Here is an 18,984-nt window from a genome sequence, read left to right on the forward strand (position 1 = left end):
CTCAGGCGTTCAGCTGTATTGCTAGTAGTGAAGGTCCACAGCCACAGTCTTCTTCTCACCCGCCCCCCTTGGAGCAACACATGGTGAAAAGCCAGCTGGTAGGGTTAGGGAAGCAGGGTAGGAGACCAAAGAAGGGAGCAAAGCTAACTGCTCTCCATGGGGATCCAACCCTGACCTTGGCCTCATTAGCTCTGGGCTCTGACTGAGCTAACCCAGCCCAGATGGCTTTAGAAATAAGGTAAAGACCTACTTCAGGAAAAACTAGAAAAAGAAATTAATATCTTGCGAGCCTTAAAGTGATGGGGAGGTGTGGAAGAGAAGATACTCTAATGGATTTTCATAGTAAAAACTTCTAAGAACTTTTCAAGTCACATTGTTTTACTATTATTGCTATTTTTTCAGCTAAAGATGATATCTAGTTTATTTATTTATTTATTTATTTATTTATTTATTTATTTTGCAAATAGAAGCAAGTTTTAGATTTCTAAAAAAATAGAACAATGAAGCTTTTTCTTTGAATAAAATGTATCTGTCTTGATATACTTTTCAAGGGCGGGAATAGAACTAACATTCATTGTGTATATTAACCTATCACATTTCATTCTCAGACTAATACCTCACTAGCTAGGCAATATTATTATTGCCAACCTTGAAAAGTTAACTACTTCGTCCAAGGTCATATACATACTAAATAATAGAGAACGGATATGATCTTGGTTCTCTCTGCCCTTGAAGTCCTCCAGCTTTCTGCAGCACCACAGAGTTTACCATTCAGAACAGCATAAGACAATTACAGAGTGTGTTTGCTAAGACATCTCTATGGCTTAAAGTTAAGTTAACACTCCTTATCATATTATTACATCAAAAAAGATATTCTGGAGCACTTGGATTGCAACAATTAACTGTCTTCCTGCAGCTCCAAAATTTACTACAGTGACACTCTTTAGCAAAATGGGCACCAAATTTATTAGGAGAGAATTTGAAGCATATGTTTGTTTTTTGGGGAAACAAAACCGATTTTACATGTATAATTGGAACAGTAATACGGTACATTATTTCTCTATGCAAGTACAGTTCAGGGACCTAACTAATGGCTAGAGGACAGATGCTGGAGGTCAGGGTAGGCTGGGTTTAATAAAAGATAGACCAACACTTGTGTAAGATAACACAAGTGCAGCAGTACCTAGATTAGTGTAATAGTTTTTGTAATTAGTGGCTATTATTAAGACTTACATTATGGTGCTACTATTTTATTCCCCTTTTGCCCTTCCATAGGGAAGATTCCTCCAGTACTTCAGGCCAGTGTTTCTCAACCTTGGCAAGACAGACATTTTGGACTGAATAATTCTAGGTTTCAGGGACTGTCCTATGCACTGTAGGATGTTTTGCAGCAGGGCCAGAACTAGGGTAAAGTGAATGAGGTGAATGAAGTACTTGCCATGGGCACGCAATTTAAAGGGACATCAAAAAATCAGTAATCACGGAGATGGGGAGCACAACATAGGGAATGCAGTTAACATTAATATGATGGCTAGGTGGAGGGCCAGGGAAGGGAGGGAGCAATTGGGAGGATCATTTTATGAACTATATAGATGTCTAACCAATGTACTGTATACTTGAAACTAATTAAAATAAATAAATGTTAAAAAGAAAGAACACTGAAAACATCATAAATAAAGGTAAATATATTTTTTAAAAAAATCAGTAATCAACATAAGTAATATTTTAATATATTTTCAAAAATTGAAATTAATGCCCCCTAAATCCATGATGAACAAAATATGAAAATTTAATAAAGACAGGATCAGTATTGCTGGTTTTCCCTTTTGTCTTAGGTTCTAAAGTGGCTTTGCATGGTATTGTTATTGATGCTCTTACTGCCCTGTTTAGCAGCATCCCTGACCTCTACCCACAAGATGCCAGTAGCATTTCCTCACCCCAGGTGTGCCCACCAAAACTGTCTCCAAATATTTCCAAATATCCCCTGGGGGCAAAAACACTCCCCCACACACACACTGAGTTATGAACTTGTGCTATAGATCTAGAGCCATAGGGACCCCTTGTGTTAAAAAAATGATTGGGTAGTCTGAAAGGCCAAGGGACATGATAACACTGTGGCTAAGGGCAAGATTTTGGCATCACACAGACTTGGGATCAAATCGCAGTTTCAAGACTTGGTAAATGTGTGACCTTATATGTTTCAGTCCTGTGCTTCAGTTGCAGGATTGTGAAGACGAAACAATGATTTGTATAAATCATTTAGGATAGTACATGATGCATGGTTAGAACTCAAAAACATTAATCACTATTATTATTTGGAAGTATCAATGGGCTGGATACATCTCTCCCTTCAGTTTCTGTGCCAGAGTGCTAGGGCTGCTCATTTTTCCAAGCAAGGAGAGACAGGTGTTATAGGAAAGATGAACATGATATTTCCAATGTCTTAAATCTTCAGATAGACAAATGCTGGTAATTATTCTCATTTCGGAAGGAAATGTTAGTTTGTTGTGTGATTAAACATATTGGTATGCAAGTCTTAGTTTCTCTCATTGCTTGCTTAGCACTTTGACAAATCTGGTTGCAATTCAGAGAAAACGTTTGTTGTAAAAGCTGAAAAGCTTGATCCACCAATTTTTCTTTACACCATCACTTTAATGAATAACCTGGAAAATTCAAAAATACCAAATACACCTAGAACTCAACAGCATCACAAATCTTATTATATGTATTGCTTAGAAAACTAACAGGGGCTAGTTTGTTTTCAACGGAATGCAGACCAAAGGAAAATACCAAAAATGGTGAGCCACTCAAACATGGCTAAGCCCTTGAATATCCATTTTATATTGCTGTCTTGCTTTCAGCTAATTTTGTTTTTTTTCCTAAGGTCTTGAATGTGTTAGGTAAAAGATTTCTTCTCTGAGTCCGGAATCATGATTTCAAATTTTTTACAGCTCTTTTGAGGTAGAATTTACAAATTATACAAGTTACCTATCTAAAGTATACAATTCAACAACTTTTAGTATATTCACAGAGTTGTGTACCCATCCCTGCAATTAATTTTAGAATATTTTTATTCTCCCTCAACACACAAGAAACTCCACTTAGCCATCATCCCCACATAATTTTCCCCTTCCCCCAGCCCCTGGTAAACACTAATCTACTTTCTGTCATTATGGATTTGCTTATTTATGGACATTTAATATAAATGAAATCCTGCAATATGTGCCTTTTTGTGTCTGGCTTCTTTAATTTAACACAATGTTTTCAAGGTTTACCCACATTGCAGCATATATCAGTACTTCATTCTGTCTAATGGTCAAATAATATTCCATGGTAAGATATGACATTTTGTTTATCTATTCATCCATTAATGAACATTTGAGTTGTTTCCATTTCTTGGCCATCATGCATAATGCTGCTATAAACATTCGAGTACAAGTTTTTGTGTAGACGTAACATTTTCAGTTTTCTTAGGTATATACCCACAAGTGAAATTTCTGGGTCATATGGTAACACTATGCTTAACATTTTGAAGAACTGCCAGAGTATTTTCCGAAGCGGCTACACCATTTTACATTCTCACCAGCAATGTAATAGGGGTCCAATTTCTCCACATTGGCCAAACACTTGTTATTATCTGACTTCTTGATTCTAGCCACTACAGTGGGTTTGAAGTAATCTCTCATTGTGGTTTTGCTTTACATTTTCCTATGGTTAATGATGTTGAGCATCTTTTCAATGTGCTTATTGGCCATTTTTTAATCTTTTTTGGGCAAGTCATGGTTTCATTTTGATACTCTAAGAGGTGTGGAAAGCATTATGCAGCAGATGGGACCATCTGGAATAGAAATATGAATAATGATTAAGTATATATTAATTATCCACCAAACCTTTCTCCCACGTTAATGAATTAGTTAGCTTAACCTACAGGAAAAAGAAAATCCTTTCTTCTAATGGCAACAAAAATTATTCCATTTGTCTGGCCTTAGCTGAGAGTTAATAGAAACTAGCTAATGGGGGAAGTTTGTTTAGCATGAAGAACAACTTAATTCACCTCTAAGATTCAAAATTCCAGAACATCTTATTGAAATCTGGATTCTGCCAGGACAGGTCAGATCACTACATATCTTGGAGTAATAGCAAAAGTCTAACATGAGTGTGCTCTTTATTTCTTTATTTTTCAACTTAATTGAGTCAATTCCACTGCGTTTTCAGTTGACTCCATGGAAATTTTTTCTTCCATGTTCGGAAAAAAAATTCACATATTTCTCTTCTATGAGAATAAATTTATCAAAAGAATAATATGAATATATAGTCCATCTATGTTGGATTACCACATCAAGATATAACATTTGATTTATTTAGGAGAATTTACAGTATTGCAATTAGAGATCTAAGGTTGAGATGACTACCCATCTCTGAAAGAACTCTGGATAACCTGATAAATTCAGACATTTGAAAATACTGGTTCATTGGTCTGTGACAAATAAGGAAGGTAAAGGAAAACAGAACTCCAAGAGTCATTAATCTAAATTAATTAACCCAGTGACACTGTCATAGAATTTTAGCCCTACTGCAGAACCCAAATGAATACAATGCTTCAGGTAGGTAAGCTGTTTTTGTTGTGAGATGTTTATTTACAATGAACTGCAGAAGAGGGTTAATCTAATGGGATGCAGGACTGCATTGGATGGTGAAATGCTTTGTGACCAACATCCATTTGAGGTATCAATTAACTTTTAATTCTTGGAGGGAAACAAAAGCAGCCCTGCACAAAGACTAAATTGGGGGTGGTATAAGGGGCACAGAGCTCATGGAAACTTAGGCCTGCTACCTTTTTGTAGCAGGGAAAGGCCTCCTTATGTAACACAAAGGGGTTGAAGAGTAGGGAGGGAGAAGGGTGAATGGTGTGTGGCCTGTTAACTCAATGATGTTTCTAAAGCCTGAATGGAAGAGTCAAAGCCACCCAAGTCAAAACAGCGCTAAGTCAACAGCTTGGCCGAGACAGCATGACCTGAATGGAAATGCAAATGGTTCAGTCTGATAACTGCTTTGGGTGTCACTTGGTCTACCAGCTCTTGCCTCCCTGGCAACTTTTGAACTGCACACAGAACAGCAAATTGCCTTAGTAGACCCTATATCCAAACTCCAAGGAAAACCCAATATGTGTCAATACAAATTAAGAGAACACAAAATCTGTAGTGTGGTAATTCTCAATTTAAAAAGAAAGAATATTTACTATACTCAAGATTTCTCTAAAGGGTCATTTTCAGCCACTTGCCACGTGATTTTGAAAAAGCTCCAGCTGTGGTCCTACAGACAAGTCTCACGTTCAACAAGAAAAGCAATTCTTTCCATGAAGTGCTGTTGTGGACATGTCCGGCTTCCAACTACCAGACAACATGGGAATATATAATTAGTTTGTTTTCCAAAGGGGGAGCCAACGCATGCTTTTCTTCAAATTCAATCAAAACATATACGCTCTAAATAGAAACACATTCATTTGAAACCCCTTTGCATGAGCAGCTGTCTGGGCCAGCCCTGGCCAAAAAACCGAATTCTATTCATCTCTGCACTCCAACTAGTAAATGCTTGGCTTTGTTAGACCCCACCAGCGGAGACATTCAGACTATGTCAATTGGGCAAGGGGCCTTAATGATCTGAGGCAGGTGTCGTCAGAGGCTGCACAGGTGAGGGGGGTCAGCCTATGTACCATGACTCATTCACTTATCCTCAGTTTACAAAACCCACATCCCCCTCAATTAATTACTGCCATTAGTGTGCTCACCCACACAAGTGAAAGGAGTCTGCTCAGGCCTATTTAGGGCTTTTGCTACTATTTAAGAGCCCTGAGGACAACCAAGAGCCACTATTTTCAAAAGGAAGAGGGGTGTGAAGCACTCTCCAGAAACTCTACAAATGAAATTATACTCATATAAAAGAAATAAGCAGCTACTAAGGCCTAATAAAGTAGTGGCCAGAAGCACAAAGATGGCCTCTAGGTAAATGTTCATCAAGATTAATAGTCATTTCTCAGGTTCTCAAAAGTAAGAAGAAGCCTGTGTTCTTGTCATTGATGAATTTTAAAATGTCAATGCAGAGACTTTCTGGTCAAGATGAAAGAGTAGATAAATGCTGTACCTACTTCCACCCAGACCACATCAAAATAACAACTAAAGAACAACCATCATTGAAATCACCTGAAGTCTAGCTGAACAAAAGTCCTATAATTAAGGATATACAACAGAAGCCACCTTGAGACTGGTAGAAGGGGCAGAGACATGGAACAGGCTAGTCCCACACCTACATGTGGTGTTTAAAAATCAGGAGGGATATCTCAGCTGTGGAGAGTCTCCCTGAGAATCGAGGGGACCCAGCCCTACACAAAAGGCTCCCCAGCCTAGGATTCCAGTGCTAGGGAGAGAAGTCCCCATAACTTCTGGCTGTGAAAACCAGTGAAACAGAGGGCAGCTGAAGTCCCAGGTTGTCCTCTTAAAGGCCTACACACAGTCTTACTCACTAATGACTCACTTGCTCTGAGTTCCAGCGCTGGGGCAGCAGCTCCAAAGGTTCTAGGGACATACAAAGAGGAACCGAATTGTCTGGCTTCAGGGTGAGGGTTGGAGGTGCAGCTCTTTACCACACAGTGCTGGCAGAAGCCATTGTTCCTTTGTTGATCTCTCCCCTGACCCAGCACACACACAGAGGCGGGCGCCATATCTGAGTCTCCATCAATTTGGCTAATACCATTTATCCCATCCTAGTAATTCCCTGAGACCTCATCCTATCCAACTTTTGGGACCATCCAAGCCACTCCCAATGGCTTTTCCATAGAAAAAGCCAGGCTTGGTAATACTACGAACTTTCTTAAAATTGCTCAAAGGTACACAAACCCCAAACAAGTAGCAGCTGACCTCTATATGTCCCTTATCTCTCACTGAGCAGAACCTATTTAGGGCTTTTGCAAGGAATTGAAAACCTATTGGAAGAAATAATGATGGAAAACTTTCCTAATGTGGCAAAGGAAATAAACAAACAAGCCCAGGAAGCATAGAGAAGTCCCAAACAAGATGAACCCAAAGAGGCCACACCAAGTCGCATCAAAATAAAACGCCAAAGATTAAAGACAATGAACGAATGTTTATAATAGCAATAGAAAAGCAGTTAGTTACCTCCAAGGGAGCTCCCATAAGACTGTCAGCTGATTTCTTAACAGAAACTTTGCAGGCCTGAAGGGATTGGCATGAAATACTCAAAGTGATGAAAAGCAAGGGCCTTCAACCAAGATTACTTTCCATGGCAAAGCTATCATTTAGAATCAAAGGACAGATAAAGAGCTTCCTAAACAAGAAAAAGCTAAAGAAGTCCATCAACACCAAACCAGCATTACAAGATATGTTAAAGGTATGACTTTAAGAAGAAGGAGGAAAAAAATCAAAAATATAAATATTAAAATGGCAATAACTACATATCTACCAACAATTACTTTAAATGTAAATGGATTAAATACTCCAATCAAAAGACATAGGGTAGCTAAATGAATAAGAAAACAAGACCCTTACAAGAGACTCACTTCAGATAGAAAGACATACACAGACTAAAAGTAAAGGGATGGAAAAAGATATTTCATGAAAATGGAAACAACAACAACAAAAAAGCTGGGGTAACAATACTTATACCAGACTATTTAGACTTTAAACCAAAGGCTATAACAAGAGACAAAGGACCCAGTAATTCTACTTCTCGGTACTCATCTCAAGAAACCCAAAACACTAATTTGCAAAGACACATGCATCCATATGTTCATCGCAGCATTATTTACAATAGCCACGATATGGAGGCAACCTAGGTGTCCATCAATGAATGAATGGATAAAGTAGTGTACATATACAATGGAATATTACTCAGACATAAAAATGAATGGAATCTTGTCATCTGCAACAACGTGAATGGACCTAGAGGGTATTATGCTAAGTGAAATAAGTCAGACAGAGAAAGATGAATACCATATGATTCCACTTATATGAGGAATCTAAAAAAAAAATTAAATGAAAAAACAAAACAGAAACAAACTCTTAGATACAGAGAACATTTTGATGGTTGTCAGATGGATGTAGTGTTGAAAGGAATGGGTAAAGGGAAGGAATGAATTAAGAAGTACAAATTGATATTTACAAAATAGTCATGGGGATGTAAAGTACAGCATAAGGAATATAGTCAATTATACTGTAGTAACTGTATAGTGTCAGATGGGTACTAGATTTATTGGGATGATCATTTCATAAGTTATATAAATGTCTAATCACTATGTTGTACACCAGAAACTAATATAATATTGTACGTTGACTGCAATTGAAAAAATAAAAACTTACTTTAAAAAATGTTAATGCAGGAGACAAGCCAAATGGAGAAGAATAATAATCACCCCTTATGTTTATTTCATGTTTTTTGCATTCTCAAAGCTCTAGACTGCATGCTGCCTCATTTTATCCCCTACAATCTAAGAGGTAAGCAAGATGAGTAGTACTAAGAGCTCCACATGACAGATGAGGAAATTAAGTCAGAGAGGTTAAGGGACATGACTATAGTCACACAACTAATTGAGCCAGGGCCAGAACTCAGGTGTAAGAGCAAATAGAGCAGAAGTCCCAGAGTCATGGAGGTAGTTGCATAAGTCCCAGGGGGTTGCAGGTGGATGCAACCTACGTTAAGCAGTGCAAGATTTGCCAAGGAGGAAATTGGCTTTTGATGGCCTGGAAGGAAGATTGAGCTCTTTTGCACAAAGAGCTTGCCACTGTGTTGGAACCTGATTTGTAATGCTCTGTTTACTCTGGCTAGACGAGACTTTTAAGTGTTTCTAAAAAGACCTTGCAGAACCCTGGAGTTTCTCATGAATGCAGAAGTTCTGCCTAATAACATTTTCTGAACTCTCAACTCTTGTGCAAAAAGATTCTTCTTCAAGAGTAACCAATTTTCACTTCTATGCTGACTTCAGGGTCCATTTGGGTATGCATTATTTTATTATAACCTGCCTTATCCCAGAAAGAATTCCAGGAGGCTGAATTAGTGTCCAGGCAATTTCGCGAAATGTGGGATCATTTTTCACCATAGTGACATCCGCCCAACAGGCACTGAAAGGGAACAGCTGCCTCTCTGTAGCCTAGTGGTCAAGAATCAGACAGTTTCCGGGTTCAAATCCCAGCTCTGCCAGTTGCCATCTATGTGGCCCGGGGCCAATGACTTAATTCTCTGAAGCTCAGTTGCCTGACCTAGGTAGTGGGGATAATAATGAAGATTAAGTTAGTGCACAAAAATTACTCGTTTAGTGCCTGATGTGTGAGCCATGTTCGTTGCATTTTAGCCATTGCTATCATGAATCATTTCTTCAACATTTCTGCTAGGTGTTAGAGAGGAGAAGGATGAAAAAGATACAGTCTTGTTCCAGAAGAGCATACAGTCTTGTGTAGGAGACCAAGGATTAAAAAGAAAGAGTCATGAATGTTTGGGGGTAAGAGCCAAGTGTTGTGAGAGCACAGAGGAAGGGCACTATTCTTAACCTTGGGACTCTGCAGAAACTTCCTGGAGGGAGTGTCTTCTGATCTGAGTCTTGAAAGAGAAGCCAAGTTATTAGACAAAACCAAAAATGGGAGTTCAGCCCAATTAAAGGGAATAGTATGCGCAAAGGCAGAGAGATGAAAGATGAGTTTAACTGCACTATAAGATGTGAAGAGGGGAACAGAGTGAGACTAATAATAATATGATAGCAGGTAACAATGACATAGACTTACCAAGAGTCAGCCTTACCTCAAAACCTATATTTGTAGCCATGTCACAATACTACCAGCTAAGTCCTTAAATGTCAAGCACTGGAAAGGCTACACAGATGAGTGATTGCGGCTTTTTTCTCCAGGAGCTTCTGATCTAGAAGGATACACAAATATGTCCACAAATAACAGATAGTGGCCAGTGCTAGAATAGAATTCATAAAATGGAAGAGGATCCCAGAGGAGTGGGTGACTAAGTGTAACTGGCAGGAATCTGGAAAAATGATGTCTTTTTACACAACTAGATCTCAGAAGCTAACCTTCTTTCTTAGACTTTGAAAACCCTATTTATTTTGCTGTCGTTCAATTCTCTTTCCCACTTCATTTCTCTCTCTTCCTTTAGAGTCCTTTCTGTAGCAGGCATAACATCCTTAAGCCGCCCATCCCCTCATGGTTCTTACTGGCATTTTCCCTGCCACATTCCACTCATTGTTGCAAAGCAGATTTGTAAAAGGAATGGGGGTTCGGATTAGATGACATTTAAGATTCCTTCCAACTCTGAGAGTTGAAGATTCTCTGAGCAAAGTGCTCAAAGACAGAGAGCTCCTCAAGAGCAAATTGCAGAAATTAGCAAAGATCTACTCAGCAAAACCATTAACTCAGCTGAAAAACTTTAAAATAGCTTCATTATTTTATATACAGCAGTATCACAAGCCAGAGTTTCCAAAAGTTTTCTCTCCGTTTTTAAAATGTGTTCAATTTTTAACCTCTTTCACAATTTAAAATGTTGGTTAGAATCTTATCACTGGAGGTCTTCTTTATTTTCAAATGCAAATTTGATTCAAATCAAGGCCAAAGGTTTAAACAGTGAGTTAGAAATTAACCCTTGAGTTCAAAGCTGGTTTTTAGCGCAGCAAAATGCCCTTGTTCTTGTCCAGCTCTCAGGTTTCTATTTTCATGCAGTCCAAGAGCAGTGAAAATGGAGACCCAGAGATGACAGTCTTTTTCATTCTCTTCCAGGCCTTTGTCTATACCATGTTAACAACAGAATTGTTGGCAATTAGAGAATGATTATCTAATTCTAAAATGTTATCTAAATCTAGTAGGATTAAAGATAGTTCAGTCTTTCCAGCCTTAGGAGTCTAGCCATACATCAACCCTTAGCAAACCCCATTGGCCACTGGCCTTATTCATGGGCTATTCTTTCATTTAAAACAACACTGCTCCCACAAACAATGAAAGAAAAAATGAGATAAACTGGACCTTGTCAAAATTAAAATATTTTGTACTTCAAAGGATATGCTTAAGAAAGTGAAAATACAAACCACACAATGGGAGACAATATTCACAAATTATATATCAGATAAGTATCTAGTATCCAGGATATATAAATAACTCTTACAACTCAATAATAAAAAGACAAATAACCCAATTGAAAAGTAGGCAACAAATCTGATCAGACATTTTTCCAAAGAAGATGAATAAATGGCCAATTAGCACATGAAGATATTCAACATCATTAGTCATTAGAAAAATGCCAATCAAAACCACAATGACATACTATTTCACACATATTAAGTAGGCTATAATAAAAAAGACAGACAATAACACGTGTTGGTGAGGATGTGGAGAAATAGGAACTGTCACACATTTCTGGTGAGATTGTTAAATGGTGCTGCCACTTTGAAAAATGGTTTGGCAGTTCCTCAAAAAGTTAAAGAGAGATTACCATATGACCCAGAAATTCCCCTCCTAAGTATATACTCAAGAGAAATGACAACATATGTCCACACAAGAACTTGTATATGAATGTTCATAGTAACATTATTCATGATAGCCAAAAGGTGGAAACAACCCAAATGTCCATCAACTGAATATATAAACAAAATGTGATACAATGGAGTAGTAGTCTGACAAAAAGGGAACACAGTATTGATACATGCTACCACACGGATGAACCTTGAAAACATTATTATAAGAGAAAGAAGTCAGGCGGAAAGGCTCCATATTGTATGATTCCATTTATAGGAAATATTTCAAATATTTGTTCAGGTAAATCTTAAAAAACAAAGTAGATTAGTGGTTATCTAGAGTTGGGGGGAATGGAGAGTGACTGCTAATAATGTACAGGTTTTGCATCAATTTTTGGATTAATGAAAATGTTCTGGAAATAGATCGTGGTGAAGGTTGCACAACTTTGTGGATACACTAAAAACCACTGAATCGTATACTTTAAATGAGTGAGTTTTATGGTATGTGAATTATATCTTAATTTTTTAAATGTGAAGAAAGAACACCATACCCAATAGCCAGACATCTGTGTGGCAAAACTAGACTGGGGATGCTAACAGTCTTTCCATGTGACAGACAGACAGATGTGTTCAGAAGGAATTTATTGAGTAGATACTGTGACAGACCAGTGCAAATCATAGAGAGCAAGAACCCAGTCATTTCTGAGTTCTAATTACTGGAGACTGAGTAAGGTCCCTTAGCCATCGGCTTGAATCATTCCAAATTGTCTAGCTACACACCCCTAAGACCTCTCCAAATTCTACACACCCCCAAGACACTCTGGACAGCTTCTCTTCTGTGAAAACTCATTCATTTTCCTCTCCTTGCCTTTGCTCATGCAACGCCCTCTTCTCAAACTAACAAGATCGGATTTATTTTTAAAGTGTCAACAGGTGCAAATTCTCTTTCTCCTGTGAAGAAGTGCTTTGGTACATAAAAAAAGTTCTCAATAAATGTTTGTTGAATGACTAAACAAATGAATGGTCTTAGTTATTCAGCCCTCAAAGTAGATTTAAAAGAATAAAATTGTCCATAGTTAGTGTAAGCCTTTGCTTCATTTCTCCAGGAGTTGAAGCAGTACAGTGGATGAGTAAGCAGGCCTGGGGTGAAGTTATGTTCCTAGAAGTGGACTCCAGTTAATATCCGAGTTTCTCACACACAAAAAAAATGGAATAACATGGCTGTTCTCAGCCTTATATCCACTGGGGACACACATGATAGAAGATGTGGCTCCCAGAGGCTTAACCAAGTTCCCATCTCATTATCTCCCAATCAAGCAAGTATTTCAGAATGCAAGTGAATGAGAGCAACACTGTCATAAAGATAACGTTGAACTAGGTCTAATTTACTAAAACAGGCAATCATTCACAAACTTCAGACCCTTAACTTACTAGCAGGAACAAATTATTTGCACTTTAACTCCCAAATGATTGTGACACACCAAGGTGTGGCCACACTGCTGATAAGGACCACTGGATGTACCAGGATGTCACATTCCTAGAGAAGAGCCAGAATGACAAACATGTTATGGCAACAACTACAAACTGCGAGTGACATCTTGGTACAAGGAAATGCTTTCCCAAGTGCATGTACAACGTAAGATTAATAGAGCACACAGAAATCTATCCCATAAAATTATAGTTAATTTAGTGTTGCATAATAAATTAATATTGGTCTACAGCCATGCCACCCTGAACAAGCCTGATCCCGTCTGATCTCAGAAGCTAAGCAGGGTCGGGCCTGGTTAGTACTTGGATGGGAGATCAGCTAGGAAGATCAGGTGCTGTAGGCATAAAAAATAAAAAAATAAGGGATTGTAAGCTGACAAGGTCCTTGCAATCTGTGAGGTCAACCAAGGGTTGCCTCACTTAAAAAAATTAAATAAAAATAAATTAATTAATATTGGATGTCAACTCTAATTGAAAATTTAAAAATTAAAGGTTAAAAAAATTAGCGTTGTATATAGTATATCACATAGCTTTTTCTTATCTACCTTACAATTCTTCCTCATGCTTGCAGCAACAAATCCAGAGGGGAAAGAATACTATTGATATCATAAAATTCAAAAGAGCTTCTCTGGGGAAATTTGTCCAGGAATGTTTGAAGTTTTGTAGAAAGAGTTAGTTGATGATATTTTTTTAAAAAATTTGATCCAAGGATACTTATTTTACTGCCTTTTCTTCCCTAAATATTATGTTTCCCACTAGCAGAAATAAGCATTAACCGAACATGCTATTTGTCTTTTTTGATGCCTTCAAAGCTAAGTTTCTGCTTTCTTGAGCTGTCATCTTATGAGCATTAGCAGCTCTAGTCTGTGCAACAGTGTTATACAAGTCAGCCCCCTTCCTTAAAAATGTGCAAACCAACTCCTGTTTGCACAGAATTTGTCATTCTTTGAATCTTCGAGACTTGTTGTTTCACAAGATTAAAAAGCCACAAAGCTCTGGCTTGATGATCACCTAACTTAAAGGTGCACTGGCCTAAGTTTGATCCCAGATCCACAACATGAAAAGTATTTCTACATTGGCTTTGTAATGGGGTGTGGCAACCATTGTTAGAGCCTGCTTTTTTCCTCTTTTATCATCAATTAAGAATTGAATATCGAATGATTATGAAATAATAGGACTAATCCTTGTAGAAACAAACACAGTAAGACTCACTCCTCCAAATATTGATGTCATTATATCTTAAATACAATGAAAATTCTGCCAGCCTCATCTCTGATGATCAGTCTTTGACCAATAACCACAAATGAGGCACTAAAGTATAAGTTAAAAACCTATGCATTCAAATTTACTTATATTTATGGAATGAAAAATAATGTTTTCTATACATCTTAGATACTTTTGTGTAGTATGTAAAGTTAAATACATAAAACTTAAAATGCTTTCATATTATTCAAAAACAAATTCCCCCTTGTAAGTACTATGGCATCTGATTACTCCATCTTCTTTCTATCTTGGTAATTAGCTGCTGAAGCATACTCACATAATAATGCTCTCTTACAAGTCAGAAAAAAAAATTGTCCTGAATTTCTTTTATTTTCCTGCTATTCTCTCTTGTTTTCTTTCACTTGAATTTGATGCAGTATATTTTCAAAGGCTTTTTCAATTATTTTCCGTCAGTTATTCCCCTTTACGAAGTACAGCAATTCTGTGATTCTAAATAAAAGTTCCTAATATTAGTTTCCTCACTTGACTTTATAAAACAATTGTAAACGTTCACCCATTCTTCTGCTTTTTACTGTAGGCATGCTTTAGTATCTAGTCTAAAGGTTTTCAAATTGTTTGCATATTTTGAGGTATTACCTGTGCAGAAGATGGTTTTTCTGCCTCCTTTTCCTTCAAATAATGGAGAAAGGGCCAAAGGAAGATTAGAATAGCTATATTTGCTTAAGAAATCAGGCAAGCACATCATGTCAGGATGACAGAAATCAATGAAGTTGGGATATGTGAAGCATCTCAAGTTACTTTTTAAAGAGAACTCTGATAAAACAAAGAATAATATTATTAGGAATCTTTCCCTTGGTTTCCTAGCCCTTAATATTTGGATTAATCTCTGACCATTTATTTAACAATTCAACAAGCAGAAATTGAGGGCTTCTTATGTGTAAGTTTTCCACTGTGGGGGATGCAGAAATAATTAAAACATGGGCTCTGTCCCTAAAAAACAAACAAACAAAAAAACAAAAAAACAAAAACAAAAACAAAAAAACTTGGTATAAAAAATAGGTATAAAGAATATTAAGTGAGTTTATCTATATAATATTAGAATAGTTCCTGGCTAACAGTTGGAAATATAGTTCCTTACTAATAGTTGGAAATATGTCATTATTTTTTAAAAAGAGAATAGGTATACATAAAAATAACTCTAATACCAGGAATAATTTGATAAATGCTATAGTAGAGACTCACATTGTGGATGGAGAATTGGAAACAGATTAATTCTGGGTGGATCTTTCTGGCAAGGCATTATGAAGGTTTTAGGGTGTAAAGTGGAGCTTTAAAGCGTGCATAGAACTTCCTTTGAAATCCATGTTGGAAGGGTAGAGAAGGAGGATTCAGTGATAACAACACAATTCAACTCAGGGAGTGAAGCGGAGCCTGAATTACTGGAGCTCTGCCCCTGCCACCTCTGACCCACCACTGAAACTCCAGGAGCTCCACCTTGGCTGTAGTAGTTATTGGGGTTCCATCTAAGATTTCCTTTGAACTATAGTTTTCTGCTGTTAAAATGAGTTTGACAACAACTAGATAAGATTATGTTAAAGGGCCCTTCCAGTACTAACCTATGAATCAAAGAAGAAATGAGGCATGACTATAAAAAGACTTTGCTTTACCAAATATAGCAACAGAAGGGGTGAGCATAGGAAATTAACATTTATTGAGCATTTACTATGTACCTGGGGTGTTGCACATATTACTATTTAATCCAAACAGCAAATCTGTTCAGGTAGATATTATTATTATTATCCTCATTTTATAGGCAAGAAAACTAAGATTAGAGGAGTTAAATAATTTTCACAAAAGTAGGCAGCTAATAAGGCGTTGGAGCTAAAATTCAAAGGATGGGCATGTAATGTCAAAGGGCAAACTCCTATTTACCATTCCATGCCTTCCTAAGCACATCAGACCTTGTGCACACAGAGGAAGGCTGAAAACGTACACTTCTATGCTAGCCACTTTTGGAATAAACATTTATTTTAGAGTCATTTCTAGAAATGGAAGCTTCTTCTGAATGTCCTAAATTTTGGCAAATCCTTGTTGTCCAGGGTCGATGATTTCTGAAAACAGCCAAAAGTGACTGGGAACCGGGTCTTGTGAAAAAGTAAATGATCAAACTGGGCAATGCCAAGATGGTCAACAGTACAGTGTGAATAGAAGTGAGATGCAGTGCAGTCAGCTCAGAAGTAATATCCCAAAGACAATTTTAGTCGCATAGTTGGAAAGACAACAGAATGGTGGTTACCAGAGGAGAAGGGGGATAGGGGAGGGTGAAATGAGAGGTCAAGTATATTGTAACAGAAAGAAACTAGACTTTGGGTGGTGAGCGTACAATAGAGTATACTGATATTGAATTGTAACGTTATGCACCTGAAATTTATATAATGTTATTAACCAATGTTGCCTCAATTAAAAAACACTCTTTTGCCTATATCAAATCTAATGTGTATTTTTTTTATTTTTTTAAAGTTTTCAGCAACATACCATGGAGGAACAAACCCAGAGACTTGGTTTTACTTCTCTGTTCTGCCTTTTAGCAGTTGAACAGGCCAAGTGTCTGTTCATCTTAACATCTCTGAACATTAATTTTTTATAAAATGAAGACAATAAAATGCAACATGGAAGGCCTAAACCTAAATAAGCACTCCAAAAAGGGCAGCTACTATTGTTTTTTAACCATTTATTAAATAGTCTCTGCAGATTTGGGAGTTTGAGATGGTTTTTAGTTCAAACCATATATGTTTCGGAGTTTTTCTCCAAGTGCCATAGCTGAGTAGTTTATTCTCGTGGTCACGGCACATTTAGGCATGGACAGTAAGAAATGAGATTGTTTCCAAAACAAATCAGGCTTCTCGAAAACATTTATTGAAAATGCAGTCCACCACCACAGTATTGAATTCATTCAGGCTGCTAATAAACACTCTTCTTCTATCTTGGAAAGCATGGCTTAAAGAGAAATTTTCTTACCACAGTAATTGCGTGTCTTTCACTACAAAGTTTCTATGTTGGTTAGAAAGCAGGTGAACTGGGGAAGAAATGTAAAGCTTTGTGCATACAGCTTGTTTCCCGTAACATGGGAGGTCTGCTTTTGAAAGCAAAGTGTTCATTTATTAAGAAAAAAAAAACAGTTCTTTGGGCTCCTGCTAAGTGTTTTGGGGCTCAGCAATTATCCAAAACTCAGATTACAAATGCAAACCTCCTTCCCACTCACTCCCCCAACCTCCCTGAAAAACAGGAAATCTTACTGTGTCTGATGATGCCTTCATCCCTGCAACCTTGCTGGGCCGAATATTATGTGAAACAAGTCACAAAAGTCACAAAAGAGAAAAGCTGAAGGCAGGTGCAAGAACAAGGCACTGTGCTCCTTGGAGAGGGCCTTAGGTAAGTAGCTACAAGAGTTGTACATGCCAATCAAAGACGGGCAAGGGTCAAGCTCCCTTTTGTGCACAAACAAAGACTAATTGCATGTTCATAGCTGTAGAGTCTGTGGGCACTAATTCGAGAGAGGAACTATAAAAACCTTGGACTCTCGCCTCCCAACAGCAGCCAAGGCGAAGAGGAGGACTCAAGGAGCCCAGTGGCTGTCAACCAGCTGGGCCTCTCCCTGCCTTCTCCACAGCAACTGGGGGCTCCCACGTGGCTGCCATTTCAGAAATGAAAATAAGCCATTTTGTGGAAACTGAAAGGATAGCTGTGTGTACATAACGCCAAGCCAATGAGCAGCAATGGAAAAGGCTCCGAGCCACTTAGCTTCCTTTGAAGCACAATGCTCAATACTGTTGGCCTTGCTTTTTCATTGAACAGACCAAATTAGCTGGCTCTTTTGACATCTTGCAGACATGACTGGTCAGTGCAAGTTGTCCTTTTCTTACATTCAAAAACAAAGGTCTGTTAAGGTAGTTTGGTCCTGTAAGAAACCATTCTGAATCAAGTTACTATTAAACCCAAGCGTCTGGAGCAGCCAGCTTTTGAATTTATTATTAATAATAGTGAACATTCATAAACCACATTCTTGTTTCCCACTTTTATTCATTCATTCTCTAAACATTTATTGCTACTCCTGCTACACAGGCAAGGCACTGTTCTTGGGTCTACAGAGAAAATAAACATGTTAGCCAAATAGAAACCCTGCTCATTAAACAGGATGCCCATTCCACAACTGAAGAAACTCAGAACCAACGAAGTGAAATGACTTGCCCAGTCACACAGCATTTTAGTGACAAAGTCAGGAGCAGCTAATCCAGGCTCTCCTGCCCCTGCTCAGTGCTGAGCCCACTGCACCACACTGCCTTACCTTTGGTGTGTGTAAAGAGCCTCCAGTGGAGAGTAGTGAGCATGGTAGAGTACAGGGGTATTCAGGCCTGCACCTTTTCTCAATTAAAAGCAAAACAAAACCCTCTTTTGTTGAGCTCCCATAGGTAAAGCAGATGAAAGTGGAGTTGCTCAGGGTGAAGTGGGGATGGAGACACTGGTGAATCCCAGCTCTTCCACTGACAAATTATGTGACCTTGGACAAATCACTTAATCTCTAGGCCTTAGTTTTCTCATCTGCAAAAGGAAGGAGCTGAATTCACTAAAATCTGTGAGTCCTAAGTTTGGCTGATAATCACAGACCTAAGGGGCACTTGTTAAAATATAGATTTCAGATCCTTCCTGTACTTTATCAATGATAATTCCTAGGGGATAGGGCCTAGGAGTCCATATTG

At 37.9% G+C, this 18,984-nt stretch overlaps 1 non-coding gene across 1 annotated transcript; it reads left to right on the forward strand.

The window, feature by feature from the left end:
• Positions 1-13,228: 13,228 nt before the first annotated feature.
• Positions 13,229-13,347, forward strand: LOC120613424 (5S ribosomal RNA). Its single transcript, XR_005655699.1, has one exon. It is a non-coding gene; the product is annotated as a 5S ribosomal RNA (ribosomal RNA).
• Positions 13,348-18,984: the final 5,637 nt, after the last annotated feature.

This window comes from Pteropus medius, unplaced genomic scaffold (assembly GCF_902729225.1).
Source record: "Pteropus medius unplaced genomic scaffold, Ma_sr-lr_union100, whole genome shotgun sequence".
Taxonomy (NCBI): domain Eukaryota; kingdom Metazoa; phylum Chordata; class Mammalia; order Chiroptera; family Pteropodidae; genus Pteropus; species Pteropus medius.